Here is a 9351-nt window from a genome sequence, read left to right on the forward strand (position 1 = left end):
TTCAGTCTGGTTTCAACAACATTCGTGTAGGTATCCTGGCGGGCAGTCATCTCTGCTGCCAGGGTGTGTACCCTCTGAACATTTGAGGGATCCTGCCCTTCCTGTACGTCTGCCACCAATTGCATTTGTGCAGCTGAAAAGAAAATTAGAAATTAGTATACACATTCATACATTTGTTTGAAGGCTCACAATTTGATAATTACTCACACAGGGATGTAGAAACAGCGGGCTGCTGCACTTCCACCTCGTCGTCCGACGAATCCTGTAGGAGATCCGGCCTGAATAAGGAACCAATCCCCGACGCAAATCCGCTGCTGGTCCGTGGCACCTCTGTTTGCAAAAGCAAAAAAAAAAAATAAAGTTAATAAACTATACAAAAATGGCGACCCCCCCCCCCCCCCCCACAAAAAAATAAATAAAAACCTTCTCCATCCGGTGATGCCGCTGCTCCAGGAGCTTCACTTGTCCTCAATTCTGGAGACTTTTCAAGGGTATGGATGGATACGTCTGCACGGCTGTCTTCAAACCCAAGAAAAGTCTCGTCCGTTAACCCTGTTGACTCAAACAGTTCAGGTGTTGGGTCCACAAGGGTAGTGTCTTGATGAGGCTCTTCGGTCACAGACCCAGAGCTCCTGGAGAGATGACGAGCTGGTGATGGCCTGCGCGCAGGAGATGTAGTTTGGCGCCCAGCTGGTGGTGCCTTCGCCGACGGTGTCTGGCGCGCAGGTGACGTTCTGTGCGCTGATGTCTGTCGCGCAGGTGATGGTCTGCGCGCTGACGATGTCTGGCGCGCAGGTGACTTTCTGCACGCTGACGATGTGTGGCATGCAGGTGATGATCTGCGCGCTGCTGATGCTTGCTGCGCAGGTGATGGTCCGCGCGCTGCTGCCAAAGCCTGCTGCGCAGGTGATGGTCCGCACGCTGGCGATGTCCTGCGCTCAGGTGATGTCCTCTGGGCAGGCGTGTCTGGGAAAAAAGAACAAACACATTAGCAAATAAAAAAAAGAAAAAAAAAGATTAGTGCAGCTCATCTGAATGTATTCTTACCATCAGGCCTCCTTTTGGACTGCTTGTCTCCCGCCGTCTTCCGTCTTCTGGGCGGTTCTTCCTCCTCGGGAAAGCCAGCAGGACAGCTAGAGTCCACACCTCCGCGAACTCCTTGGACCATGACAGGGTTCATGCGCCTTTTAATAACGTTCTCCCAGGGTAGCCACTTCAGATTGAGAGCCGGACCACCTCCCGTAGCTGTCTCATGTCGGCGCTGAATCCCCATCTTCTTCTTGGTCTGTCTGCGGCAATCTCTGTACCGCTTCATGCAGTTTCTGGTGCTCCGGCGGTTTCCAGATACTGCAGTGACTTGTCTCGCGATGGCATCCCAGATGTTTCGCTTGGTCTCAGCTGCTGTGGTCTGTGCCCTTGGTCCATACAGAACGTCGTAGGACCTGTCGACGCCATCCACTAGGGCACAGTTTTCCGCCTCCGTGTATCTGGGTCCACGCGGCTTCTTCTGTCCTGCGTCTTCACCAGATGCTTCCTCCTCCGACTGCTCCTCTGGCTGGCTTCTTGCCTTTAGGGATAAAAAAAAACCCATGCATTTAATAAGATCGGTATGTACCTGTGAGTGTCAGTATCCCTGGCAGTGCGCAAAGATACCTGTAGGTGTGCATGGCAGTGCGCAAACTAGGGTGCGTCAAGTTGGATGCTATTGTGTCTGCAGGCAGTGGCGCACCCAGGGGGGGTTTCCGAGTACCAAGAAACCCCCCTTCACTAAAAAAAAAAAAAAAAAAATTTTTTTTTTTTTTTTTTTTAGCTGCATGAGTATTATTAATGGCTGTCTAGCGTCCTCTGCAGCCTGCTGTCTTCCTGGTGGCACTTGTAAGTGCAATAAAAGTTTACTTTATTTTAATTTATAGTACATATATATCCACGTGCATACATATATACACATGTATATACATACATACATATAAACACACACGATATATATACATGTGTATATATATATGTGTACTGTATGTGTGTGTACATATATATATATATATATATATATATATATATGTATGCATGTTTAATATGCTATGTATATGTGTATATGTATGTATGTGTGTGTATGTATGTATGTATGTATGTATGTATGTATGTATGTATGTATATATATATATGTGTAGATATATTATTATTATTATTATTATTATTATTATCCTTTATTTATATGGCGCCACAAGGGTTCCGCAGTGCCCAATTACAGAGTACATAAACAAATAATCAAACAGGAAAACAGCAACTTACAGTTGACGACAATATAGGACAAGTACAGGGTAAATAACATAGCTACATCAGCAGTTGACACTGGAATAAGTATCAGGTGGCAGAAGACTGCTGGATTTGGTACAGCTGAAGATTATTAAAGTAAGAAAAGGGTAAGCACATGAGGGAAGAGGGCCCTGCTCGTGAGAGCTTACATTCTATGTGTGTGTGTGTGTGTGTGTGTGTGTGTGTGTGTGTGTGTGTGTGTGTGTATATATATGCACACACACACACACACACACACACACACACACACACACACACACACTAGTTTTACAGACCCAGCATATACTGGGTCACCTCAGTCCGCACCCCGTGATTGCTCCGCCCAGTTCTGGAAACCCCCCCATGCAAATCCTGCGTTTGCCACTGGCAGGTGTTGTCAGTATTTACCTTTCTAGGCCTTTTCTTTTTCTTTTGCTTCTGTCTTTGGTCCCTTGACGACCGTGGCTGGTCACTGGATGCCTGTCCGGTCGTATCCTCCTCCTGGGTCGGCTCCCACTCCTCATTGCTGTGCAGGGAAAATTCTTCTGAGGGGTGGGAGGAAGGGGGGATCGGGGCCGCTTGTCCTTGGACATCTCTGTTGTAAAAAGAAAAAAAAATATTTTTACAGATTTAACACACATTACATAATTACATTCAACCACACGTCATGCTGCTGCGACCCCAGTACTCAAGCAGGACCAAACACAACAAAAAAAATTGAAACATTGAAAAAAACCTCAGCCAAACAAGCCAAAACCCCCGTACAACAATCCCTACATATGCTGGAGGTCAACCAGTGTTAAAAAAGGAGCAAAAAAACATGTTTTGGAAACAAACAACAGCACGTCGACCACATGGCTGATACAAACACGATGAAAATCACCCCAAACAAGCCAAAAATTACCTCCAGCATGTGCAGGGATGTACCAGTGCTAAAATAGGAGCAAAAAAACATGTTTTGGAAACAAACGACATCACCTGTCGACCACATGGTGGATACCGACACGGTCTAAAATCACCCCAAACAAGCCAAAAAGCATCCCTGCACATGCTGGAGGTCAACCAGTGCTAAAATAGGAGCATAAAAACATGTTTTGGAAACAAACGACATCACATGTCGACCACATGGCTGATACAAACACGATGAAAATCACCCCAAACAAGCCAGAAATTACCTCCAGCATGTGCAGGGATGCACCAGTGCTAAAATAGGAGCAAAAAAACATGTTTTGGAAACAAACGACATCACCTGTCGACCACATGGCGTATACAAACACGATGAAAATCACCCCAAACAAGCCAGAAATTACCTCCAGCATGTGCAGGGATGCACCAGTGCTAAAATAGGAGCAAAAAAACATGTTTTGGAAACAAACGACATCACCTGTCGACCACATGGTGGATACCGACACAGTCTAAAATCACCCAAAAACAAGCCAAAAAGCATCCCTGCACATGCTGGAGGTCAACCAGTGCTAAAATAGGAGCAAAAAAACATGTTTTGGAAACAAACGACATCACCTGTCGACCACATGGTGGATACCGACACGGTCTAAAATCACCCCAAACAAGCCAAAAAGCATCCCTGCACATGCTGGAGGTCAACCAGTGCTAAAATAGGAGCATAAAAACATGTTTTGGAAACAAACGACATCACATGTCGACCACATGGCTGATACAAACACGATGAAAATCACCCCAAACAAGCCAGAAATTACCTCCAGCATGTGCAGGGATGCACCAGTGCTAAAATAGGAGCAAAAAAACATGTTTTGGAAACAAACGACATCACCTGTCGACCACATGGTGGATACCGACACAGTCTAAAATCACCCAAAAACAAGCCAAAAAGCATCCCTGCACATGCTGGAGGTCAACCAGTGCTAAAATAGGAGCAAAAAAACATGTTTTGGAAACAAACGACATCACCTGTCGACCACATGGTGGATACCGACACGGTCTAAAATCACCCCAAACAAGCCAAAAAGCATCCCTGCACATGCTGGAGGTACACCAATGCAAAAGCATGACCCAAAAAAACATTTTATGGAAAAAAAACAAACGTGAAAAACTACCCCCAAACACAAAACTCCAAAAAAAACATGCAGCAATACAAGCAGGAGCTATATACACATACCTGCACACATATACATACCCCAAACACCCCAAAGCAACGCCACATGTACACCTCATGGCCCCCCCCCCCCCCCCCCCCCCACTACACAAACACATACATGCAACGCCAGACCACATGTGGTGCTTACCTACAAATGTAGAAATCGCTCCAAAAACGACTCTCCTCCGGGGTAACAGGTATACTCCTGTCCGTCCTGGATTAAAGCCTGCTGGGTGTCCTAACGATACCACAGCAAACAACCAATTTGCTAGCTCTGCAGCACCTCCACACACCTCTCTGCAGGTTCACAAAATGGCTGCTGAGCACGCAGTAAACAAGCCCTATAAAGGGCTCCAAAAGGCGGGAAGTCGAATCCAGGACGCCCACTACTCGACGATTGGTCTGTTATTCGACAAGGGGAGTGTCGAATGCGTTTTGTATTGAATATGTCGAATTCATGGTCCCGGGTGGAGGGTTTCGGCTGTCGAGTACAGTCGAATCCTAAAATGGACGAAATAAAGACGCAATTTGGCCAGAATTGTATATACCCCATAGGGGTAAATTTACTAACATGAGAGTTCTATTTAAGATCAGATTCCAGGTATTATCTTTTAGAAGGTGCTAGATAAATGACAAGTAGAATTTGATTGGTTGCTATGGGCAACATCCCATCTTAAATAGAACTCCCATGTTAGTAAATTTACCCCATAGAATCCATGAAATGTTCATGGATTCGTGTGTTAACAAGGTTGCAGTACCCGTAAGCTCCCTGGTTATCTGGGAATTTTTTTCCATATAAAAAAAAAAATCCCTGGTAAGTACTGCCGGCAGGCTCACTTTTGGGCTAATTGAACAGGGGATCAATTTGGTCTGTGATAAATTACAGAGGCTAAGACTTCCCCTTTTAGTCTGTCAGTGTCTATATACAATTGTCTGTACACTATAGGGGTCAGTTCAATTCAACGAGATGTTAATAGCGCAAGAAAGGAGGTCCCGGAGCTATTCTACTGGCTGCGGTCTTAAGCCCGATTAGAGGAAGAAGGTCCCGGAGTTATTCAAATGGCTGCGGTCTTAAGCCTGACTAGAGGATTTTTGCTCGCACCCCTCTTGAGGTGCTAGCAGAAATCTGACTAAAGTGACGCAATGCTGTTTTCTTCAAACAACATCATGGCAGGCAGTTAAGTCAGAGAATGATGGTTCTCGCAACTGAACACCCAGCTTAAGGCGTGAGAACTGGCATCTCCCGACTAGCGATGAGGACAATTGAAAAGCTCCAGGACCTCTTTCCCGGCAGTATCAACATTGCCTTGAATTGAGTCGAGCCCTGTGACAGATAAAATTTCACGTCATTTGGTCCAGAGCCAGTCTGTCAGGAGTGGAAATTTACTTATTTTGGTGCGTTAGCATAAAATGACCAGATTGCACAGTGTACATCCCAAGTTAAGGAATACTTTCAAACAGCATTTAGGGGCCTATGCATCATTCTTAAAAATACCCCACACCATTTAGAGGTGGGTGTGGGGGGTAATAAAATTATGCAAAAATAGACAAAATAGGATTCCCCTGCAAACTACAGATCTCAGCAAGCACTGTGAAGCCTACACAGGCCCTCATTCCGAGTTGTTCGCTCGTTGCCAAGTTTCGCTATATTGCGATTAGTCGCTTACTGCGCATGCGCAAGGTTCGCAGAGCGCATGCGCTTAGTTATTTTACTCAAAAGTTAGGTATTTTACTCACGGCATAACGAGGATTTTTCATCGTTCTGGTGATCGGAGTGTGATTGACAGGAAGTGGGTGTTTCTGAGCTGAAACTGACCGTTTTATGGGAGTGTGCGAAAAAACGCTGGCGTTTCTGGGAAAAATGCGGGAGTGTCTGAAGAAACGGGGGAGTGTCTGGGCGAACGCTGGGTGTGTTTGTGACGTCAAACCAGGAACGAAACTGACTGAACTGATCGCAATGGCTGAGTAAGTCTGGAGCTACTCAGAAACTGCTAAGAATTTTCTATTCGCAAATCTGCTAATCTTTCGTTCGCAATTCTGCTATGCTAAGATACACTCCCAGAGGGTGGCGGCTTAGCATGTGCAATGCTGCTAAAAGCAGCTAGCGAGCGAACAACTCTGAATGAGGGCCACTGTATTCAAGGTGCCTGGGAGTTTGGCGCCCTCTTGCAAACTATAAATTTACACCCTCCTAGAAAGATGTCTCTTTACAATGGTTTATATTTTGAAATGTAATGTGCAATATGTTGTAAAATTAGTTATAAGATCTACAACAGTGTGTGCAGGGTTAGGAGGGGAAGGGTGAAGTGGAAGATGAAAGGGGGCAGCTGGATGAGGTGCAGGGTAAGAGGAAAATTGGTTTGTGAACGGTTACAGAGGAAAGGTGGATAGTGAGGGAAAAATGGTAGATTTAAGTGGTGGAACAGACATAATGTGAGACACAGGCAAAGGAAAGAGGAAAAACAGGTGGTCTTCAGTATGCCGAATGTCGGGATCCCGGCGCACAGTATACCGGCGCCAGGATCCCGACACCCGGCATACTGACAGCTATTCTCCCTCGTGGGGGTCCACGACCCCCCTGGAGGGAGAATAAATAGCGTGGCGCGTGGGGGTCCACAACCCCCCTGGCGGGAGAATAAATAGCGTGATAGCGCGCCACCGTGCCCGCAAGGGGCTCCTTTGTGCTCGCCACACTGTCGGTATGCCGGCGGTCGGGCTCCCGGCGCTGGTATGCTGGTCGCCGGGAGCCCGGCCGCCGGCATACCGTACTACACCCGGAAAAACAACATGAAGACATGCACACTGTGGCCGGAGAGGGGCTATGGATGGAAACGGAATACATATGTATGCCCAGCGAATAGGATGCCAGCTGTCTGTATCCCGACAGCGGCATCCTGCCCGCCATGCCGGCAGCGGGGCAAGCGCTACAAGTCCCCTTGCAGGCTCTCTGCGCTCGCCATGGACTCGGTGGCTCGCCACAGGATCTATTCCCACTCTATGGGTGTCATGTATACCCATGAGTGGGAATAGCCCCTGTGAGGCGGTATTCCGGCTGTCGGCATTGACGACTGTCGCGATTCCGGCATCTGTATCCTGACCGCAGGGATCCCACCAGCAAATTGATTGCCTCCTGATGGAAATATACACTAGTGGCAGAACTTGTGAGCGGTGGGCTCAGGTGCAAAAACATGTTTTGGGGACTTCTCCGCCCCAAGTTCCTAAACCCACACAGCAGTGTGTGATGGGGAGGGAGGTAGAGGGTGATGAGGAAACACACAGGGTAATGTGGAGAGGGTGAAAGGGGGAGGCAGTTTGTGACAGGGAGAGAGACAGAAGTGGACAGTGCAAGATAACAAAGAAAAGGTAGTGGGTGACAGGAACAGGCAGTGAGTGATGGGGAGAAGGGAGAGGCGGTTGGTGACAGGTAGAGAAGCAGAGGGTGACAATGACAAGCAGTGGGTGAGGGGGAGAGACAGGGGGACAGGCAGAGGCAGTGGGTGATGAGCTGAGGGTGACAGAAAGATGCAGTGGGTGAGAGGGAGGCGCACTGGGTGACAGGGAGAGACAGAGGTTGGCAGGGAGACGATGACAGGGAGAGGCAGTGGATGACAGGGAAAAGTAGATCTATTGTCTGAGGGCTACATATAGATGTCACTAGTCATGCCCCCCTAAAGTAATGTCCCAAAGCTGCTTGCTTTCGTTTTCTAAACGACAGGACAAAAAAAAAAAAAAAAAGACACTTACTCTGCCTGGTAGATATCGGTAATTTCACTTTTCATGTGCACTACTTTTTATAAACACCCACCCGCTGTCAGGATAACATTTACATGTACAAGCATGGAAAACCAGCCCAGGAAATTTTAGGAAGCAGTCCTAATGGGGGTGGGGTCTGTGGAAGGGACGGGGTATCCCCTCCTCACTGGTCCTGATTCTGAGTTAGATGCAGTCACGGCCTTCCTTCTTTTGCTGTAGTCGTGTCTGTGACTTTATGCTAATGTTTCACTTTCTACACAGCCCTTCCCTGGTGTACATCTATGTATCCGAATGTACAAAGCTGAGACGCCCACTGTCACTGTTGACAGACACTGCAATTGGGTCTTTAAATGCCGCCATTAGTCGTATCTTGCAACTTTCATCAGCCCTGTGATACTGTAGGTGCAGATCATCCATCTGAGTATGGCCTCCAATGTGAGTGATTCAGCATCTCTATATTCAACACGCCTGTGTCACTTCAGTAACGTGCCCATATACTATGCTACATCTGTGTCTGATTAGCCCAGCAACCGATTAGCCCAACACATTTCTAATACATTTCTTTGTGCGACTCTGCACAAACACCATCGTGATGTATGCGCAGTTCAACTCAGATGCATGCGCAGATGGAAGCATCACTCCACTCCATCCAACATCGCCAGCATCTGACTCAGAATCAGAAACATAATGTTGTAAACTACAGAATACCATAGTGGTGCTTGCTATATAAAATAACTATAAAAGGGACATGCATATTTAAATAATGTAACTTTCCTACTATCTTTTCAGTAAAAAAAAAATCCTTGATAAGTGCTGCCGGTGGGCTCACTTCTGGGCTAATTGAATAGCCAGAGGGGATCGTTTTGGTCTGCGATAAAGTACTGAGACTAAAGGTGCATACACACAGAGCGATATAACTGAGCGATTTTTACTATATAGTCAAAATCGCTCAGAAAGTTAGTGCATATCTCTCCATGTGTACACAGCCAGCGATAGCGATGCGCGTCCCCGCCAGGTCGCTATCGCTGCTAAAAATAGACTGTGCAGGCAAGTAAATTTTGGCTAGGTCGCTGGAAAAGAAGAAGCATCCCCTTGCTTGAATGAGTTAGCCAAAATCGCCCATAGCCAAATCGCTGGAAAAGTTAGTCAAAATCTCTGGTAAAGTTAGTCAAAATCTCCTACTGCCAGTT

The sequence above is a fragment of the Pseudophryne corroboree genome, chromosome 3, assembly GCF_028390025.1.
Source record: "Pseudophryne corroboree isolate aPseCor3 chromosome 3, aPseCor3.hap2, whole genome shotgun sequence".
In the NCBI taxonomy this organism is placed as follows: Eukaryota; Metazoa; Chordata; class Amphibia; order Anura; family Myobatrachidae; genus Pseudophryne; species Pseudophryne corroboree.